The sequence below is a fragment of the Ictalurus punctatus genome, unplaced genomic scaffold (assembly GCF_001660625.3).
Source record: "Ictalurus punctatus breed USDA103 unplaced genomic scaffold, Coco_2.0 Super-Scaffold_100056, whole genome shotgun sequence".
Lineage (NCBI taxonomy): Eukaryota > Metazoa > Chordata > Actinopteri > Siluriformes > Ictaluridae > Ictalurus > Ictalurus punctatus.
Genome location: NW_026521088.1, coordinates 2280859 through 2302665, shown reverse-complemented (window position 1 = coordinate 2302665; position 21807 = coordinate 2280859). Strand labels below are relative to the sequence as shown.

Below are 21807 nucleotides of genomic sequence, written 5' to 3'. Positions count from 1 at the left end.
TCTCAATAGTGATATGACCAATAGTGGACTCGTGTATAGGCTACACCTGCTAATACATTTGATGGACTATTTTGCACTAGTACACGTAGCTAATGCTAGTCATATTTAGCAGTGTAATTTGAATATCTACTCTTTAGTTTACCGTAGCAGTGGATAAGAAGGAAAAAGTTTCATTTGACAAATCTGCTCATCTAGAGAGGGCTTTTCATTTGTGCTATAGGAAAGATAAGCATGATTACAATTCTGCTTATTCATGTAAACTACATTGTGTAATCTAATTTCATGTATTGATACATCTATTTTATTTTTTAAAATCTTTTGTCATTCGCACACGTAGCCTTCCAGCTCCACAGCCTTTGGACTGTGGATAGTAGATAAAAGTAGTAGACACAATGTGCAATATGTGCAATTTTCAGTAGGTCATATAATAATAATAATGAGTCTTTATTGATCACATATACATTACAGCACAGTGAAATTCTTTTCTTTGCATATCCCAGGTTGTTAGGAAGTTGGGGTCAGAGCACAGGGTCAGCCATGATACAGCGCCCCTGGAGTAGAGAGGGTTAAGGGGCTTGCTCAAGGGCCCAACAGTGGCAGTGCTGCCCCCATCTTGAATCATATTACTGTAAATACTTAAATGTGCAGTCATTTGTTTCTTTTTTTCACTTTTTTATTCAATTCCTGCTTATTCAGGCTCAGAGTCATGTAGGCTGCATTGAATTTTATTTTCAATTCCCTCATCTCTTTTTCAGTGACGTTATCACTAGCACGTTGCACTGCTTTCACGATTGGGGTGGCACGAGGGGCAGACCTAGCAATGACACAATCCCTGGCGTTCTTATGTTTTTTACTGTCTCCATGCTTCTTCACGGTTTCTTTTTTAAAATGACTCCAACTGGTAATGAACTCTGTTTTACCAGCAATATCTTGTCCTGCTTTAGCACAAAAGGTGCAGTACATTTTCCCTTTGTCATAACGTAACCAGGCGAACTCTTGGACGGGAGAAAACTCAACTCGCTGTGCTTGGCTGTCATCATCTGTAAAAGATTGCACACCGATTGAAACGGGCTGGGATGACTCAAATGTCACTTGAGAACTTTCACTGGTCGAGTTGGTCTCAACATCGTTGGCATCTGATGTAGAGGAGGCAGGGTTTGGACAGGCAGGGAATGAGGAAAAAGTCTGATATTTTTCTTGTCAGCTGACTAACGTTAGTTAACTACGCAGTTAGCTAGCCTACATATAACGGATAAATTCACATTCTAACAAACTAAACCACATCAAACTAAATTAAACACCTTTAATAAAAAGGCTCAGGCAGGGTTAGGTTAAGGGATGACTCAACCCAACACTCATTGGTGTGGGAGGTGGCACAGGCACAAAACCTTGTCCTTCATTCTGTATATATTTCTCTATGTGTATTTAACATTCTATGAGAAAATATCAGTTGTATAAAAAAAAAATGGAAAAGAAATTATATATATACTTGTAATCTATATATTGTGTTAAAAATGAATTCTGCCACTTTAAAAAAAAAAAGAATTTTCATGAATCTCATGAAAATGAATCACATGTAAATGAATCACATGAAAATGTATCACTTGAATATGAATCTCATGAAAATGAATCATACGTAAATGAATCACATGTAAATGAACCATATGAAAATGAATAAATAAATTAAAGACTTTAAAAAAAAATCTGTCTAAATGTAAGACGTTTTAGGTGAGGTTAACTATTGGGGGTTGGAGGATGAGTTTAGAGAACATATTATTTGTTTGATGGTTAAGTTCAGGGTTAGGGTTGGCCCCTAAGTTTCAACATTGGAAAAAGGAGTTTTTATTGGTTAAAAATTAGGTGATTAGAGTTTATTGTTTGGGTAAGCCCCTAGATTTCAAGATAAAAAATGGTTTTAATGGTTGGAATAGAAGTTCTAATTGGGTTTAAGGGTACTGGATCTATGTTCCCCATCCATATTGTCCAACTTGTACAGATGAAATTTAATCTGGCCCAAATTTAGGGCCGAACCAGGAAGTTCCATTAATTTTGTCCATGTTCCCTCTCAGATCCTTCTTCCTATTGATTACTCCCCTCTCCCCTGAGAAGAAATGCCTTTCTCTCTATTAATATATACCCCCACACACATTTTATATATAATATTATATTATATTTATATTTTTGTGTCACGATATGGAGGTTGAGACGGATGCAAGTGCAGATTTTTCAAGTTTAATAAAGAACTAAACAAAATACAAAAGACACTGACATTGGGGCAAACCACTGTGGCAAAGACTAAACATAAACCAAAGAGAAAAACACAGCACCAGGGACAAAGGTAAAGAAAGACAAACGTGAGACAAAGAGTGCAGTGAAAACTGTGGCTGAATACACAAGTGCTTACCAGGAATGTGATCCAGGTGCAGGTGGTCATGTGACTATGATGCAGTGGCTGCTGGGAACTGTAGTTCAGATTTCCTTCTTTGATTACATGACATAATGGTGTATGGTGTAATATGTGGTAATGTACGGGTATTACTCTGTGCGTGTGTGTGTGTTTATACAGAGGCTGAATGTGTTGGCCACTCTGGTTCAGGGTAACTTACCCAAAATACATCAGAGCATCATCACAGCTCTCATTACTGTGGATGTCCACGCCAGAGACATCGTCACCGAGCTCGTCAATGAAAGGGTACAGATGGCTACACATCTTCTCTTCAGAGCGAAGGGAATCATGGGTGTCGTCAGATCTGATTGGTCAGAAGCTGTTAATAAATCTTTTAAAAATAACTGCAGCTCTGACAGCAGTGCATATGCAAATCAGTTCCCAGGTTTATACAGTATGAACACACTCATTATAAACTATCCATGCTATATCGTCAGTGAGAATGCCCAATTCGTATACAATGAGATCGTATATATATCACATGTCTTTGTGTATGTGTTCACATAGGTGGACTCGAGCAGTAACTTTGAGTGGCAGAAGCAGCTGTGCTAATACTGGGACGTGGATCTGGATAAGTGCGTGGCCAGAATGGCTCTGTATCAGTATGTCTACGGATATGAGTACCCGGGAGCCTGCGTGCGTCTGGTCATCATCCCGCTCACAGTAAAGACGTGTTAACAATACATTAAGAATTCATAATGTAGTGTAGTGCATGTTATTATAATAATATTTATTTAAATACTATGCATAATGCATTACGGAGGCTTTATAACATGCTTCGAATGCGTTTATCGCTCATTATAGGCGTGAAAGTGTGAAGTCTTAAAGATACGTTCGTGTGTGACCTTTCCATCAGGAACGCGTTTAATGTAAAAAAAAAAACTTCTTGGAAATGACATGCTTGTGCTTGTTTGTGATGGTTTTTAGGACCGGTGCTATCTGTGTCTGATGGGTAACACCTCGAATAACATGTGTGTAGAAGGTGTGAGCTTGATCCTTTCACCGTTAGCCAGACAGAGTGTCTTGTTGTTGTCCAACACGGGGGTAATTTTCTCAATCCACAGGCACGTCCACAGGTACGTCACTCACCACCCACTTGTGCGTGTCGGCGGTGTCACTGCCGAGGGACGGTTTGATGGCACTCCACTCCAGTGTGAGAGGGTCGTCTTCACCATACAGCTCGTCCATGCTCACTGACTGTGGGTTGAGCACGTCGGTCTCGATGGGCTTGTATAAGGGATTCACCTCACAGCCCTCTGTCTCGTGGAGGGTGCGCAGTGCGTCAGCGAGGGCACGGTACGCCGTGGTCTAACCGCCTCTTGTAGGGCCCACCAGCAAGACGCCCTGGTGCACCAGCATGGTCTCGTACAGCTGGATCACATTGGCGGTCATGCTGGAGAAGGGCTGCAGGGAGCGGGCGCATAGAGCTGCCTCGATGTTCAACTGAAGCACGCCGTAGTCGTGCTCGGGGACGCCCACACCAGGAAAGAGGTCTGACAGAATACCGCTAAACGCACACAAGAAAGATTGGATTGACTCGATTGACACTAGGTTCAAGATTTTCAGATTATGGATGTTCAGATGTTCCAGGATTCTTTACTTTTCATCTAGTATAACATTACAAGGTGCTAATGTTATATACTTTAAATGCTTTAAAAAAAAAAAGAGAAAAGTTATATAGTATATGATTACAGCTTTTTAGTTGCAAAGAATTTGCAAATGTCAGTTAATTGTATTTCCTAATTTGTCCTGGAATTTCCTCCTAGTGCCTGATTCCAGTGATCCTGTGATAATGACCTTTGATACTCCATATGTAAGCTTTGGCGTTCTTTACTATTTATCAATTTATTTTATTTTAAGTTCTGCGTCGTCCTTGAGTAACTTGGATTAACCCCTGAATGTCTGGCTAGAACGTTCTGGAACTGGGAGCTAATGCTAAATTTAATGTTCTGTTAGAAAAGACAGCTTGATGTGTGGTTTCATTAAATTCATTCAATTTAAATATCTTGTCTTTCTAAGAAAAACTGCTGATTAAGCAATGCACTATACCATATTCATGAGAAAGTAGAATTTTGTATTTGTTATTTGACGTTTGTGTAAATTCAATACGTCGTTTTCAGCTAGTGATTAAAGAATTGGTTCATGAGTCATCTTTGTCAGATATGCTGGTAGCGCTTTCTGATTTTAGTCATTTAACCATTCAAAAGAGTTATTTGTGTGTGGAACAGTGTTGCATTGCACCCGCGAATACCTGCAACCTGGAATGGAAAATAACATTTATTTTGTTCCAACACTTTTTTGTTGTTGTTGCTCCAAAACTGAAAAGTGTTACAATGGAAGCAGAAGTAAGTGTAGCTTCTTAAATTGTGTAGTGTAATGCAGTGTTTTTCAATCTTTTTTGAGCCATGGCACATTTTTTACATTGGAAAAATCTTGCAGCACACCACCAACCAAAAATGTTACAGAATGGCACTCTGTAGCCTAATACAGTGTATATAATTACAATATAGTTTCTCAATTTATTTATACTCACTCAATGTGAAACCTGGGCCTGTTTAGATGAACACAAAGCCGAATGACAACTTCTCCTCAAGAGTTTTCAGATGTTTACCTATTACCTTGCACAGTGCAGCAGGGTGATCTTGCCGTTCCTCTGTGAGTGGGAACATCTCAAGGTTGGCACTTTGCACATGTTGTTGCCAGAGGTGCACCTTTAAATGGAATCCATTTATTTTATCCATGCTTGTAAGCAGGTTCTCATTTCGGCCTTGCAATCGTGTGTTCGGTTCATTCAGATGATGAAATATATCTGCCAGGTATGCCAGCTTTGCACACCACTCATCACTTGCAAACAGATTTGAGTATTCAGACCTCTCATTTGTCAGAAACACTTTAAGTTCCTCCCACAGCTCATACACACGGGCCAGCAACTTGTCACGCTACAACCATCGGACCTCCGTATGGAGGAATAAGGCTTTATGCTCCGCTCACATTTCCTCACGCACAGATGCAAATATACCTTTTCAAAGGTCGTGTCTTTACAAAGTTCCCTATGCGCACAACATCATCCAACACAGGAACTAGTTCTGCTGGTAAAGTCTTTGCAACGAAGGTGTCACGGTGCAGAAAACAGTGTGTAACAATAAGATCTGGGTTTCTTTCCTTCACTCTGCTAACGAAGCCTTAGGTGTGCCCAACCATGGCTGCAGCTCCATCAGTGCAAACACTTGTGCAATTTTCCCACGTAAGTCCTCCCTGGTCAAGTTATTCCGATTTGACTGAGAATATCCGTAGACTCTTCAAGTTGCAACGTAAATTTCCTACTGATGCGTATCTTTTCCAAAACATGGCTTTCGATGTCTGTAGACATGTCATCAATACGTCTGGCGATTGTGTTATCTGAGAGCGGGAGTTTAGATATGTCTTTAACCGCGTCAGGGCCGAGCATCTCGTTGACAGTGTCTTTGCGGGCAGGTAGTATTAACGTCTCTGCCACAGTATGGGACTTTTTTCATTTAGCTACAAGTTCAGCAACTAGTTTTGAGGGCTTTGTAATTTACCTTTGTGGTTTTTCTCATAAATGTTGCCTGTTTCGGTGTTTTCATGCAGGCAAACAAGATAGTCCATCGGCTTGTTTTGAAGCGACGGGTGTTTCGCTTGGAGATAGCGTTTAAGCTTGCTTGGCACCATGGCGCTATTGGACTGCTTCTCGCCACACACCAAGCATAATGGAGTCGGGGTCATCTCATCGCTGGTGAACGTAAATCCTAACGAAAGATAACTTTCGCTGTATTGCCTCGAGCTCACCGTCTTTGCTTTCTTTTTACCACCACTCATACTAGGCCCTTCACCTGGGTCACAGTCTTGTCCAGGGCCCAGTTCGGAGTTTGCATTTTTTCTTTTTAAAAACTTCTCCATCACTGCCACCACGACCTGTCGCATGCATCACTAATTCTCTTGTCTCTAAGAAGGTAGGAGGCAATTACCTACTGCCACCTAGACGAATATTACATTACTCTGCCAGTCACTATATTACAGCACAGACACTCAACAATGGCATATTATTTGCAGATAATAATGAATAAATTTTAATAAAAAAGAATTTTAAGACTACGTGAAATTGGACAATTTCTCACGGCATGCCTGACGATCTCTCACGACACACTAGTGTGCCACGGCACAGTGGTTGAAAAACACTGCTCTACGGTATGTAGACTGTATTACATGCGTGTTGAGCAGAGAGGAGATATTATAATATTATACAGTATCTGGAAATATAGTGTATGACTGCTGCTGAAATAAGGAAGAGACTTAGGATTCTCCTTTTCAAAACTGAAACCAAATTGCTGAATCAGCACAATACTTACCTGAACAGCACACTCTGCGAAGTCTTTGAAGTCTGGGTTTGATTCCAGGCCAATGCACAGCAGAGTTTTGAATATTGAGCCTTCACTCAAAGAACTTTAAAAGCCTTATCAATGCTGCTGAAATATACAAGAGACTTAGGATGCTCCTTTTCTATTTTGAAACCAAACTGTTTAATCCGAACAATACTTAATGAAAAGCACACTCTGCATTGTCGTTGATCCTTTAAGATAAGCATTGGTGGTTCAGTGGTCGAATTCTGACCTGCCACACATGAGGCCAGGTTCGATTCCCCGCCAATGCACAACTGGGTTTTGAATATTGAGCCTTCACCCAAAGAACTCCACAAGCCTTATTTATTCTGCCCAAAAAAAGGGTAGCAGACACAGTCCATGTTGCTCAAATATACAAGAGCCTTAGGATGCTCCTTGTCAATTTTGAAACCAAATTTCTGAGTCAGCACAATACTTACCTGGAAAGCGCCCTCTGTGAAGTCCGGGTTAGATTCCAGGCCAATGCATAACTGAGTTTTGGAAACGTTTGTGGTGCAAGAGCCTTCACCCAAAGAACTTTACACGCCTTAACAATTCTGCCCAAACTAGGGTACTCCGTGCTGCTGAAATATGGAAGAGACTTAGGATTCTCCTTTTCAATTCTGAAACCAAATTGCTGAATCAGCACAATACTTACCTGAAAAAAAGCACACTCAGCAAGGTCTTTGAAGTCTGGGTTTGATTCCCCAACAATGCACAGCAGAGTTTTGCATATGGAGTCTTCACCCAAAGCACTTCACAAGCCTTATCAATTCTGCCCAACACTAGGGTAGTGAAATATACAAGAAATTCTCCTTTAGAATTTTAAACCAAATTGCTGAAGGAACGCAATACTCATCTGTAAATCGCACCCTGCAAAGTCTTTGGTTCTTTAAAATAAGCATTGGTGTTTCAGTGGTAACATTTTCACCTGCCATGCAGGAGGCCCGCGTTCAATTCCCAACCAATGCACAGCAGAGTTTTGACTATTGAGCCTTCACCCAAAGAACTTTACAAGCCTTATCAATTCTGCCCAAACTAGACGAACTCCATGCTGCTGAAATATACAACAGACTTAGGATGCTCCTTTTCAAATATGAAACCAAATTGCGGAAGCACCACAATACTTACCTGAACAGCACACTCTGTGAAGTCTTTAGCTTATTAAACTACGCATTGGTGGTTCAGTGGTAGAATTCTCGCCTGCCACGTGGGAGACTCTGGGTTCAATTCCCGGCCAATGCAGAAGTGAGTTTTGAAACTTAAGCCTTCACCAAAAGAACATTACAAACCTTATCATTTCTGCCCAAACCAGACGAACTCAATGCTGCTGAAATATACAAGAGACTTAGGATGCTCCTTTTCTATTTTGAAACCAAACTGTTTAATCAGAACAATACTTAATGAAAAGCACACTCTGCATTGTCGTTGATCCGTTATGATAAGCATTGGTGGTTCAGTGGTAGAATTCTCACCTGCCACGCGGGGGCCAGTCACACGTAGGTGTAGAGCGCTAACTAGCCAATAGAAAGTGAGGAAAATCCAGGAGGAGGGTCGGACGAACTTAACGTAAAAACATTGGTTCAAATATTTATATTATATTATCTGTTACATATTGTATCCATGTAATTTTTTAAAAGCGGCATTGTCAACATTTACTATTCCGATACTCTTTCAGTGTGTAAAATTAACTGTTATAGAAGAATGTGAAATTAACAGTTGGTCAAAATTAAAATAACTATCTAAATAATATATGCAGGGTGTGTTACAGTAAGTTATTGAAAATGTATTCCAAATAAGGAGTAAGATTTTAAAACATTTACAAATACAAGCTAGATGAAACATATTTACAAATATACAGGACAATTTTGTTTTGTTTTTTTAAATACAATGTTGTCTATACACAATTCCACAATGGTAGAGAGAGAGAGAGAGAGAGAGAGAGAGAGAGAGAGAGAGAGAGAGAGAGAGAGAGAGAGAGAGAGAGAGAGAGAGAGAGAGAGAGAGAGAGAGAGAGAGAGAGAGAGAGAGAGAGAGCAGAAAAAGTAGAATGAGATTCATGGACAACACAGGATTACACAGGATTTGTAACTATTTACCAAAATCCAACCTTGTGCTTGGCTTGCAATCAGACATGCCATGCACAGACCATAAATACTGTGTTTCACAACAATGTTATTTTCTCTTTTCAACAATCCACCCATGTCGTCTCTGCATTCATTCCCTGTGCCTGATACAGGGAGAGCACTTTAGAAGGACAGTAAATGTATTTGCCTGCCGCTCCAGGGAAACCAGTGTGGATATGAGGGCTATTGGGTCCTTGTTTTAGTGGCTGGTGGCAGAACGTGCACAGATAATCAGAAGGCCCTCTGCAGAGTATGCCTCAAAGACTTTCCTGGAGCAGTAGAAGTATTTAACATCACCAGCCTGCTAAAAGAAATGTACAGAGGAGCCATCACCCATGTAGCGAGAATTTGGCTGACCACAAGCTAAACAGGATCTAATTTGTTTTTTTGGTGTCTTCTCAACTGTTGCCTGTGTCAGAGGTGCGTCTTCAGGAACACCACTAGCAGGTGGATTGAACAGAGCGGGTGGCTGTATTGTTCCTGACCACATCTTTTCTTTGAGGTGTTGACTTCTCTTGCAAAGGATTGTCTTTAATGCTTCTTGCCTCTTCAGATGAGCCCCGAAGTAAATCACCTGATGGGCCTCTCCTGAAGGACACGTTGATTCTCCCAGGGAATTTTTTTTTCTTCATGCTGATGGCCTGAATAGTACCCATAGATATGAACAATTAACATAAATAAATATATAAAAAGAATTTACATAGTCATGTATTGTTTTGTAAAGTAAAATTATGGTAACTGATTCTTTTAAAATAACTTGACAGGTTTCATGTTAGATTAAAAGATCAATGACCCAAAGTTTAATTATACAACTATTGAAAAGATACACATCTACTCTAATATATTCTAACTTAATCTAACATGTGATCTGCTCACTTGTTACCAAAAGACTTTATTTTACTGTGTGTTTGACTACTGAACAAACAACAGACACTGAACAGTAGACAATAGAAATTCCACTCGGCATACAATCGTATAATGATATTCCTGAATTGACCCTACATATATAGTTTAAACCATTCAAATGATATTCATAATATACCGATGTTTCTTTTGAGTAAATAAGCAATTTTATTATTTATAAGTTGCTTTGGATAAAAGCGTCTGCTAAATGAATAAATGTAAATGTAAGTGTACAGTTCACTTTACCTGCCGCCTAAGAGCGCTTTTTTTCTCAGGTAAAATGATGAATGTTAATCGCTGTCTGGGGAAAAAAGAAATAAACAAAAAGAGATGAAAGCCGAAAAAATAAAGCCGATAAAGTATTAACTGGTTTTCGTGATAGCGGAGGCAATTCAAAATGTAGATCTTCAAAAAAACAAACAAACAAACAAAAAAAAACCACCAAGCTTTGGAACAGCGCCATGGAATCAACACGTGGCGAAATATATATTGCATCCGTAGTGATAACGACTACCACTGAGAATTAACTGGAAAAGTTAAGCATAACTACTTTCTGCTCTGGGAAAGTTAAGCAGAACTACTTTCAGCTAACTACGCTGGCAGCAGTGGGATTTGAACCCACACCCCCGAAGAGACTGGAGCCTCAACCCAGCGCCTTGGACCACTCGGCCACACTACCCCAGGACAATGTGGTGGTTTACCCGTCCGTAGTAAGAAGGTGACCGGGTCATTCCACTGGACAACAAGAAATCTGAAAATAAATTATAAACCAGAAATACAGAAAAATGTAAAAGAGACTTACTCATAATTCAGATGGTGAAGATTCTTGTCTCAGACGATGGAGGCCTTAATTTTAAGAGAAAACCATGAGGAGCCATTTATAAGGGTAGCTGAGTCAAGCTGCCCCCGCGAGATAATAATGAGACCAAGGTCTCTCTAAATTGTTTTGTCTCTCTCCCACTTTCAATCCTAATGGTATCCAGAAAGGCCTCTTTCAAAACATAATGGTAATGTAGATGAGCTCTTTTTAACCCTATTGGTATTGATATCATAGTCTTTCTGAAATATATTGGTTTTCTACTGTGTAAATACAGGTGTCAGATCACTTCTGAGAATTCTCATTGGTGTGGATCTCGTGTGATGGAACGGAACCAATAAATCTGGACCCTTGCTTCTTCTCACTCACGGCTGGTGTCTTTTTTTCTATCTCCAACTGGGTTCACAGATGTGAGTATTTGCTTCTATATTGAATTTTAAATGTTTTTGGGTAATAGGCTAAATTTGGGCCAGCATTGTCTTGCTGCATGGCCCACTTTCTCTTGAGATCCAGTTTACGGACAGATGTCCTGACATTTTCTTTTATAATTTGCTGGTATTATTCAGAATTCATTGTTGGCAAGCCGTCCTGGCCCAGATGCAGCGAAACAGCTCAAACTGTAATGCTACCGCCACCATTTTTCAGAAATGGGATACGGGTCTTATGCTGGAATGCAGTGTTTTCCTTCCACCAAACAGAACCCTTCTCATTTAAACCAAAAAGTTCTAGTTTGGTCTCACCTGTCCACAAAACATTTTTTCCAGTAGCCTTGTCCATGTGATCTTTAGCAAACTGCATGCAGGAAGCAATGTTCTTTATGGAAAGCAGTGGCTTTCTCCTTGCAATCCTGCCATGCACACCATTGTTGTTCAGTGTACTCATTATGGTGGACTCATGAACATTAACATTTGCCTATGCGAGAGAGGCCTTTAGTTGCTTAGAAGTTACCCTGGGATCCGTTGTGACCTCGTGGACAATTACATGTCTTGCTCTTGGAGTGATCTTTGTTGGTTGACCACGCTTGAAGAGGGTAACCATGCTCGTGAATTTCCTTCGTTTGTACACAATCTGTCTGACTGTGGATTGGTGGAGTCCAAACACTTTAGCGATTTTTTTTTATTTTTTTTTCAACTTTTCCAGCCTGATGAGCATCAACAACTCTTTTTCTGAGATCCTCACAAACTTCCTTTTTTCATACCATGATACACTTCCACAAACATGTGTTGTGAAGATCAGACTTTGATAGATCCCTGTTCTACAAATAAGACGGGGTGCTCACTCACACCTGATTGTACCTACATGGTGTATAGCATGAAAGAGTGGGAGAAAAACCTGCATAAAGCCTTTGGAGAAAAGACATCACCCACCATAAGCTAACTACCCTGGCAGCGGTGGGATTTGAACCCACGCCCCCGAAGAGACTGAAGCCTAAAGCCAGCACCTTGGACCACTCAGCCACACTACCCCAGGCTAGTGGTATACCCATTTGTGGTAAGAAGGTGACTGGGTCATTCCGCCAGACAACAAGAAATCTGGCATGGGCGCGACAAATGGGCTGTTGAGAGACTCAAGTGCCTTTCGCTTAACTGGCTCTGGAGGAGACATCTAACCATTTCGAGTTGAAGACAGAGCTACGTGGTCTTTTGGACACGATTTATCTAGGTTTAAGACCCCATGGTCCACGGTCACTTCGGTAGTGTTTGTGGAAGAGCTCTTTTGCTATGACCTTACAATGTTTGTGAACCCTTTAGAACTTTCTATACATCTTCATTACCAGGACCCAAAACATCATAAGATTTTCACACAAGTATTAAAAGTAGATAAAGAGAACCTATTTAAAGATACCAGACAAAAATATTACACATGGTCATTTATTTATTGATGAAAATGATCCAATATTGCATACCTGAGCGGCAAAAGTATGTGAACCTTTGCTTTCAGTATCTGGTGTGACCTCGGTGTGCAGCAACAGCTGCAAACAAACGTTTCCGGTAACTGTGGATCAGTCCTGCACGTCAGCTTGGAGGAATTTTAGCCCATCCCTCATTACAGAACAGTTTCATCTCTAGGATGTGGGTGGGTTTACAGCAGCTGTGGCCAAAAAGCATTCTAGCAGTTTTTGACATGTATATGTATTTCATCAGCGCTGCTACGAGCTTATTTTTTCCCCCGTAACACTAATATAGCCTTATTCTCTGTTTACTCAGCAAGACTATAACTTTATTCTCAGTTCCTCTCCTTAACTTCAGTCACTTCCTCACTGAAACCTATAATCCGAATAACTCCAAAGCTCAGGTCTAAGCCTAAGTCTCCACTCTAAATCATGTGTCTAGAACACAGGCTCTGAACTCTTATCTAACACATTTGGTGTTTTATGTGCTCTAAAGCACCCACCTCAGCTCGTGCAGGCCGCTTAATTAGCTGATGACTTGAATCAGGGGAGTTTGGTGCAGGTTCTAATTGAACATCCTCAGGAGTTTAAAGAAGCCTCTCTCTAATATCTTTCTTACCGGTTCAACTCCAACTTCATCACCACCCCAAGAAAGCACTGCATGTTAGTAGTGTTCAGGGTCAGTATCTAAACTGACAGTCTATTCACACACACTAGCACTACTGCACTTCACATCCAGTATTTCCTTCTCTAATGTAGTGGGTTCACTGGTAACAGGTTTGTCTGATTAGTATTCTGGAGAAGGTTAACAATGTCGGTGTGTTGGTTTGGAGTTGTAGTTTGTGTTTGCCATGTTTGTAGTCTGAGGTGCATTCTGGGAAACGGAGTTGCTGGTTTGCTGTGACATGACAATGACACTGACACTTGAGACACTTCAAGACTCAGAATTACTATACATTACTATAATTAGCATCAAGCTGCACATGACATTTGATGAAAGTAGTACTATGTTTTTGCTCATTTACCGGTACCTCATACAGTCAAAAGGTTATTGAATTTTAATTATTTTCTTAAAAAATAAAATAAAAAAATTTAAAAACTGAGTTGTGATTAGTTGTGAAATTAGACAACACTTGCAGACTCGTCCTCTGAGGTGAAAAAGGTTTATTACAGAAAGATGGTTAATACAGCATAGAAGAAGTATCCCAGAAGACAAAACAATTTACATGATCATCCTGTTTACAACGTTTCAGCCAGGCTCTTAATGCATGCTGTAACCTCCTTGAGCATCAGTGAATGTTTGCACCTTTTGGAATCGTCGTGTACGAGTCCCTCGGTTGTCCTCAGTGTGAAAAGATGGATCGGAACATCATATAACCGCTACTGGAAAGGGCTAAAATATGCAGGAAAAGCAAAGTATGTGAAGGACCTGGAGGATTTTTCTGAAGAACAGTGGGCAGTTTAACTGCTCAGGACAAACAAGGGACTCATGAACAACTATCATAACACATAAAAAGAGTCGTGGATCGTTCAGGTAATGACACACAATATTAAGAATCAAACGTGTGTAAACTTTTGAATGGGGTAATTTTGATTAATTCAGCTATTATCTTGTGGACTATATGTAAACATCTGTTATGTGAAATAGCTTATTCATGGCGTTACTAAATTAGAAACTTAGGATTTTTATGATCAATCTTATTTTGTTAAGAGTATTAAGATTTTGTAGATTCTGCAAGTGGTATGTAAACTTCCGACCGCAACTGTATAGCCACCCAGCTACCAACACACACACACACACACACACACACACACACACACACACACACACACACACACACACACACACACACACACACACACACACACACACACACACACACACACACACACACACACACAAAAAATTCAACCATTTAAAAACAGCAAGGACTTTTATAAACAATCAAAAATAGACTATAATATGAACATTTTAACAAATTAACAAAGAGTCCACAGTTAAAACACTCTAAATACCTTATTTTTGCAAAAGTTTTCAAAAGTCTTCTCTTGCGCCCACACTCTCGATCTGATGCCAGCTGGAGCCACCTCTTCATGGTCCCCTCAACCTCCATCTCTGCAGCTTTAGCCGTGAAGAGGTTTCTATGAACATTGGAAGAAAGCAATGCATATCGTAAGGTTATTATGAATCTTAAGCATTAATTACGTTTATACCATGGTCAGTGTGAATATTGGATTCTGATTGGCTGGAAGGTGTGCATTATAACCGTTTATTGCACAGGTAGTTCCAGTCAGTTTAATCACTGTGAGCATTTCTAAATCAACGCGCAGCCTACATGCACACACAAACACACACACACACGCACAGACACTCGAGCACACAGAGACATTCGTGAACACACATTCATACACACAGACACTTCTTGCCGGCGCTGTCTGCAACTTTAAAAAAAAAATATCTTTGCTGGTGAAATGTTACATTATATTTCTCAGCAATGAGGTGTTACCATCACTGTTTGTGAAGTAATTCAACTCTCAGTTTTACTACACTACTGCTGCGCAACACTGACTATGTTTACATGGACAGCAGTAATCTAATTATTGACCTTACTCTGAGTAAGATAATAACGTGATTATGGTGTTTACTTGAGTCGCTTTTAGAATGTCATGTTCCCATTTTACATGTTATAGAACATAATTAGATTAACAGCCCGCGTCATTACGTCACCGCGTCCGACGTCCCTCCAGAATTTCACGTATCAACATACAGTTCGTCTTCGTTATGGTATGGTATACAGTTTTGGGTGTTTTTATTTAATTTTTTTATGAACGCTTTAAGTGCAGTTATTTATTTGTCATGCTGTACGTGCAAATAGACAACTGCTTGAAGCCAGGAGCTGCATCCCAAACCGTGCACTTAGCGTCTCTATAGTAGCCGAGATAGATGTACAGTGAGGGAAAAAAGTATTTGATCCCCTGCTGATTTTGTACGTTTGCCCACTGACAAAGAAATGATCAGTCTATAATTTTAATGGTAGTTGTATTTGAACAGTGAGAGACAGAATAACAACAAAAAAATCCAGAAAAACGCATGTCAAAAATTTTATAAATTGATTTGCATTTTAATGAGGGGAAAAAAGTATTTGACCCCCTCTCAATCAGAAAGATTTCTGGCTCCCAGGTGTCTCCCAGGTGTCTTCAGGTAACGAGCTGAGATTACGAGCACATCCTTAAAGGGAGTGCTCCTAATATCAGTTTGTTACCTGTATAAAAGACACCTGTCCACTGAAGCAATCAATCAATCAGATTCCAAACTCTCCACCATGGCCAAGAGCAAAGAGCTCTCCAAGGATGTCAGGGACAGGATTGTAGACCTACACAAGTCTGGAATAGGCTACAAGAACATTACCAAGCAGCTTGGTGAGAAGGGGACAACATTTGGTGCGATTATTCGCAAATGGAAGAAGCACAAAAGAACTGTCGATCTCCCTCGGCCTGGGGCTCCATGCAAGATCTCACCTCGTGGAGTTGCATTGATCATGAGAACAGTGAGGAATCAGCCCAGAACTACACGGGAGGATCTTGTCAATGATCTCAAGGCAGCTGGGACTATAGTCACCAAGAAAACAATTGGTAACACACTACGCCGTGAAGGACTGAAATCCTGCAGCGCGCGCAAGGTCCGCTGCTCAAGAAAGCACATATACATGCCCGTCTGAAGTTTGCCAATGAACATCTGAATGATTCAGAGGACAACTGGGTGAAAGTGTTGAGGTCAGATGAGACCAAAATGGAGCTCTTTGGCATCAACTCAACTCGCCGTGTTTGGAGGAGGAGGAATGCTGCCTATGACCCCTGGAACACCATCCCCACCGTCAAACATGGAGGTGGAAACATTATGCTTTGGGGTTTTTTTCTGCTAAGGGGACAGGACAACTTCACCGCATCAAAGGGACGATGGACGGGGCCATGTACCGTCAAATCTTGGGTGAGAACCTCCTTCCCTCAACCAGGGCATTGAAAATGGGTCGTGGATGGGTATTCCAGCATGACGATGACCCAAAACACACGGCCAAGGCAACAAAGGAGTGGCTCAAGAAGAAGCACATTAAGGTCCTGGAGTGGCCTAGCCAGTCTCCAGACCTAAATCCCACAGAAAATCTGTGGAGGGAGCTGAAGGTTTGAGTTGCCAAACGTCAGCCTCGAAACCTTAATGATTTGGAGAAGATCTGCAAAGAGGAGTGGGACAAAATCCCTCCTGAGATGTGTGCAAACCTGGTGGCCAACTACAAGAAACGTCTGACCTCTGTGATTGCCAACAAGGGTTTTTAAACCAAGTACTAAGTCATGTTTTGCAGATCGGTTAAATACTTATTTCCCTCATTAAAATGCAAATCAATTTATAACATTTTTGACGTGCGTTTTTCTGGATTTTTTTGTTGTTATTCTGTCTCTCACTGTTCAAATAAATCTACCATTAAAGTTATAGACGGATCATTTCTTTGTCAGTGGGCAAACGTACAAAATCAGCAGGGGATCAAATACTTTTTTCCCTCACTGTATTTTCCCGACTACAGGCCTATAGTAGGCGAGTATGCGGTTTGGGACGCAGCCATGCTCTCTTGTTCGCCGTAAAATGTTGAGCACTGCCGTGTGTGTACGTGTCCTGTCGCAAAATGCGGTGAAAACTCACACGACGTTAATAATGTGATTCAGGTGTTTACATGTCTGTAATACACATTGATGATGCGACTAAAACAGGAGTACTCGACATGTCTTAATTCGATTAGTGCTTACTTCGAGTAACTTGACTTTAATCAGATTAAGGTAATTAAAAATTGCTGTTTACATGGTAGTTTCTTAATCAAAGTATCGTCTTAATCGGGTTAACAGTGGATTATTGTTGTCCATGTAAACTCACTGACTGACTGCTGAGAGGCACATGATGCAGGTAATTCATATATGCTTAATCTCTCTGTCTCTGATAGATATCTGTCAATTCATTCAAATAAATGTAATCTCATCACACTACTTTATCTCTGTGTCTGATTTATATCGGGCAAAATTCCAGATCTAACGACCTAACTAATAGAAATTAACTGTCATTTTAAACTTCTAATCAAAGTTTGTGCTTCTAAAATCAGTGACAGCTTTAATGTTATTAATTGTGGAAAGACCATGGTATAAGCGGGGTAATCCATGGCTAGGTGACGATCTGAACGAGTGGTTCTTTTCCTCCACATCATGCACTAAAATCGTTTAAATGTACATCTAGCCGTGGATTACCCCTTACATATCATCTGAGAAAGACAGCTAATTCTGTATGTAAACAGATATACTTCCCAATCACGACCTCTCCGAGTTGGAGAGCGGCCAGTGAAGTCTTTCCATTGACTCCCCTCCAATTGAGATTCTTTGCCAGGGAGTTAGCAATCACCCTCTTCAATATGCGCCAGGTGCAGTCACGCACATCCACCCCGTCAATAAGCGCCAACCAGTTTACCCGAAACCGATGATTTTTAAAACAATAATATAATATAAAATATAAATAATTAATAAGCATGTATTGCCTTGTCAACTGTGTCAGTGCTTCTCACTGCTCCTGCAGTTACCCTGCCCTGTGTGCTTCCCATGTTTTGCTCCTCTACCAAAGATTAGGTCATAACTGTTCCCTCATATCAAAGTGGTGTTGAATGTTGTGCTTTGAGTACGAGTGTGTCACCTTGAGAAAACAAACACTCTCAGTAGCTGTGTAATTGTGCAAGCAATTGTTAACAAAAAAAGAAAAAAATTCTCACCAGTTTTTGCTTCTAATCTGGGCTCTGTTGCATCCTTTGCTCCAGACTACGCAGTTGAGGAAGATCTTGCAGGGCAGTAAATCTTCATCAATATCCAAAGGCTGCACCTGGAACACCTGTAGTTGAAGCAATCTCATTGGTTTGTTGGTCCAGCACCATCTCTAATTTAGTCAACACCTCCCTCAGCATGGCTATGGTAAAGAAGTTAACAATATTTACAAATGATACACACTACAAAACTGTACAACTCCATCCTCAGTCTTATTCCTAACCTACACAAATTCCAGTAAGATGGCTGAGTGGAAATCACGGTTAATTAATACCTACAAAAGAAGTCAATCAGAAAGCAGGAGAATACTTGGTACTGCCGGTACTGAAAAAAAAAACTTATCGTATCATTCTTTTTAAAATTTTAGTATCAACTTGGTACAGATACTTTTGACATCACAACTTACCAATTACAACATCCTTGAATTGCAGGGACACCAAGGATATTTTCCCATTCATTTATAACAGATAGCTGCACAGTGACAGGGGCGGCGGCTGTGGATCAGGTGGTAGAGCGGGTTGTCCACTAATCGTAGGGTTGGCGGTTTGATTCCCGGCCAGCAGGACTCCACATGCCGAAGTGTCCTTGGGCAAGACACTGAACCCCAAGTTGCTCCCGATGGCAAGTTAGCGCCTTGCATGGCAGCTCTGCTACCATTGGTGTGTGAATGGGTGAATGAGACACACTGTAAAGTGCTATATAAGTGCGCCATTTACCATTTTTACCATTTAGTGACACAGAAGCGGAGTCCGTTCCATTCCGTGGTGTTTTAATTAACGGAAGTAAAAAAAGAGATGAAGAGAAGGGTGTGGTCTTAGGAAGCAATAAAAAGAACAGGTGACTAGGTGAGAGAAAGCGGGACGCGGAAATGAGAGCCAGGTGAGAATGGTGGAACTGATGGTGTGTGTTTGCCAAGGACCATGCTAATGCTCTTACTGTGGATTATAACCTTGTGGATATTGATTCAGGAGGCTGGCGAACACTTCGGGAATATTCTGCCAAGGTGAATAAACGAGCGAGCGGAGTTTTGAGGGTTCGGAGGCACATCATGGGTTTGAGATCCTTTCTTTAATACTTTTGTGGAGAACCAGTATGTTTAAGTTGTTGGATGTTACTGTCTGTAAAGAACTCTGAGTGTTAAGCGGAATCTGACTGCTGGTTTCCCATGCTTTCGGGTTCACGAACTCCCATATGCCTAAATCACCGCCATTGAAGTGCAACTTTTAAAGTGAACAACTTTTTTGTTTTGGTTAAGAATTATTTTGGGGTTAAATGTTTTTTTCTGCCTTTTGTGTGTGAAAATTTTCTTTTATGAATAGAGCCTTGTTTCCTTATGGGTGCGTTTATTAATCCCACTTGGGGAACTTTTTGGTTTTCATTATTTCGGTTTCTATGACTGAAATGATCTGTATTTCCTATGTTTACTGCATAAATAATAATAAACTTATTTTGTAAGAATTGAGTAGCCTTATTCTGAGTGATGTCCAAATTATAAGTTACAAGTGACGGTTAATTTGAACTGTCTGGCGTCCAAACCCCATAAGGTACCACGCTACAGAGTGGCGCCCAAATGGGGACCAAACCATAAGTTTTAGAAAGTTCAGTTGGGGTACTGAACTTAACAGACATTTGCGTTATTGATGGACTTGACCATTGTTAATTATTGTGAAATACAGTGTGTACATATATTTTCAGTTTTTCTGGTTGATGTGTACATGAAATGTATGGTTATTGAGAACATTCAGGAGTCTGTGTAACTACTTGCTGCTCTGTATTGTTTCTCTTATTCCCTGGCCATGTCTACCCCTACCCCTCCAATCAAGCGCATCATTACTCTTGTCTTCTTGATGAAGGAAAGAGCCAGGCTTCCACATTCAGTGGAAAAGCAGAAACTGCCTGTGATTTTGCCAGCAGCTGTTATCTGCCTTGCTACAAAAGGCTCAAAGGAAGGGAAACCGCTCTCAGCCTTTTTCGGGTGTAGACCTCTTGCTGATAGGTGAACTTGGCGACCAGTACTTTACGGAAAATTTTCCTGTCACGCACAGAGCCTTACTGAGCAACGAAAGAGCCAGGCTTCCACTTTCTGTAGAAAACCAGAGACTCCCTTTCATTTTGTAAGCAAATTTTATCTGCTTTGCTACAAAAGCACAAAAGAAGGAAATCTGCTCTGTCCAAGGTCTCGCTTTCCGGCTGTTCCTAGAGGACCTGATCCTACGGTGATAACAACCGGTCAGTTATTAAAGCAAAGTTCAAAATTTCTAGCTTGTTTCTGCCCGGTCTCAAACCAGGGACCTTTTGCGTGGTAGGCAAACGTGATAACTTCTACACTACAGAAACCACAACAGGGTTGTGCTTTGGCTGCGCCAGAGCTGAATTGCCCAGCATGGCATTGGCGGAATAGTGGTGAACATAGCTCCTGTCCAAGCAGTTGACCCAGGTTCGATTCCCGGCCAATGCACGGATTGTAACTTGGAGCTTCTCGAGGTACTTTATGGTAGTTGGCACAAAAGGAAGGAATCACGTTCCTGAAATTAAATGGGTCGACAGAATGTGCCATAGGCTTCTCTGCAAGCCTCCCACAACACTTTCTGCTTCCCACTTGAATTCTTAGTGCTTCTTTGCTATTTGTAAACACAGCATTATCCAACAGGGCACGTTTGACCTGTGAACAGGGGCGAAAATGTAAGAAAATGCGGTCTCTCCGTCTTTTGTTAGCGACAAGCTAGCATGCAAACTGTGATGAGAGGTGTACATTTTCCGCGATCAGCCATCTATATAGTCAATGTTTTATATTTAATAAGCAAATATGTCTATATGCTGATTGGTCTTAAGCAGCATTGTCCAATCTTCAGCTTTTCGTTCCAATCTAGCAGGAGCCACACCTGATTCCAACTGTTGGATCCGCTGATCTTGGCTTTCAATAGACTAAAGTGTGGCTTCTGCTTGGTTAGAATGACAACCTGCAACCACACTGGCCCATTCTGGATAAGACTGGACAACCCTGATCTAAAGCAAATAACCACTAAGGTAAGTGCCACTTTGTGAGTTCTGAATCCGTCATGCCGACTCGACGTCACTCGATGAACGGGGAAGGAACTGGTAGATCAGAAGACTTTCCACTGTTGATGAATGGCAATTTCAAGTTGAGGGTGCGTTTTCTTTGCGTTTTCCTGCTTGGAGGTGGGGAATTACAAGCTGCAACCTCGAGTCAAGCGCATCATTACTCTTGTCTTCTTGATGAAGGAAAGAGCCAGGCTTCCACATTCAGTGGAAAAGCAGAGACTGCCTGTGATTTTGCAAGCAGCTGTTATCTGCCTTGCTGCAAAAGCTCAATGGAAGGGTAACCGCTCCCAGCCTTTTCCGGGCGTAGACCTCTTGCT

General features: G+C 41.0%; 1 protein-coding gene and 3 non-coding genes across 4 annotated transcripts in view; 2 read left to right on the top strand and 2 right to left on the bottom strand.

Moving 5' to 3' along the window:
- LOC108261599 (NACHT, LRR and PYD domains-containing protein 3) overlaps window positions 1–21807 on the top strand; it is a 619868-nt gene that overhangs the window by 264585 nt on the left and 333476 nt on the right. The gene's annotated exons all lie outside the window — the stretch shown is intronic.
- trnag-gcc (transfer RNA glycine (anticodon GCC)) lies at window positions 8017–8088 on the top strand. Its single transcript has one exon. It is a non-coding gene; the product is annotated as a tRNA-Gly (tRNA).
- On the bottom strand, window positions 10470–10551 carry trnal-gag (transfer RNA leucine (anticodon GAG)). The gene has a single exon. It is a non-coding gene; the product is annotated as a tRNA-Leu (tRNA).
- Window positions 20692–20764, bottom strand: trnag-acc (transfer RNA glycine (anticodon ACC)). Its single transcript has one exon. It is a non-coding gene; the product is annotated as a tRNA-Gly (tRNA).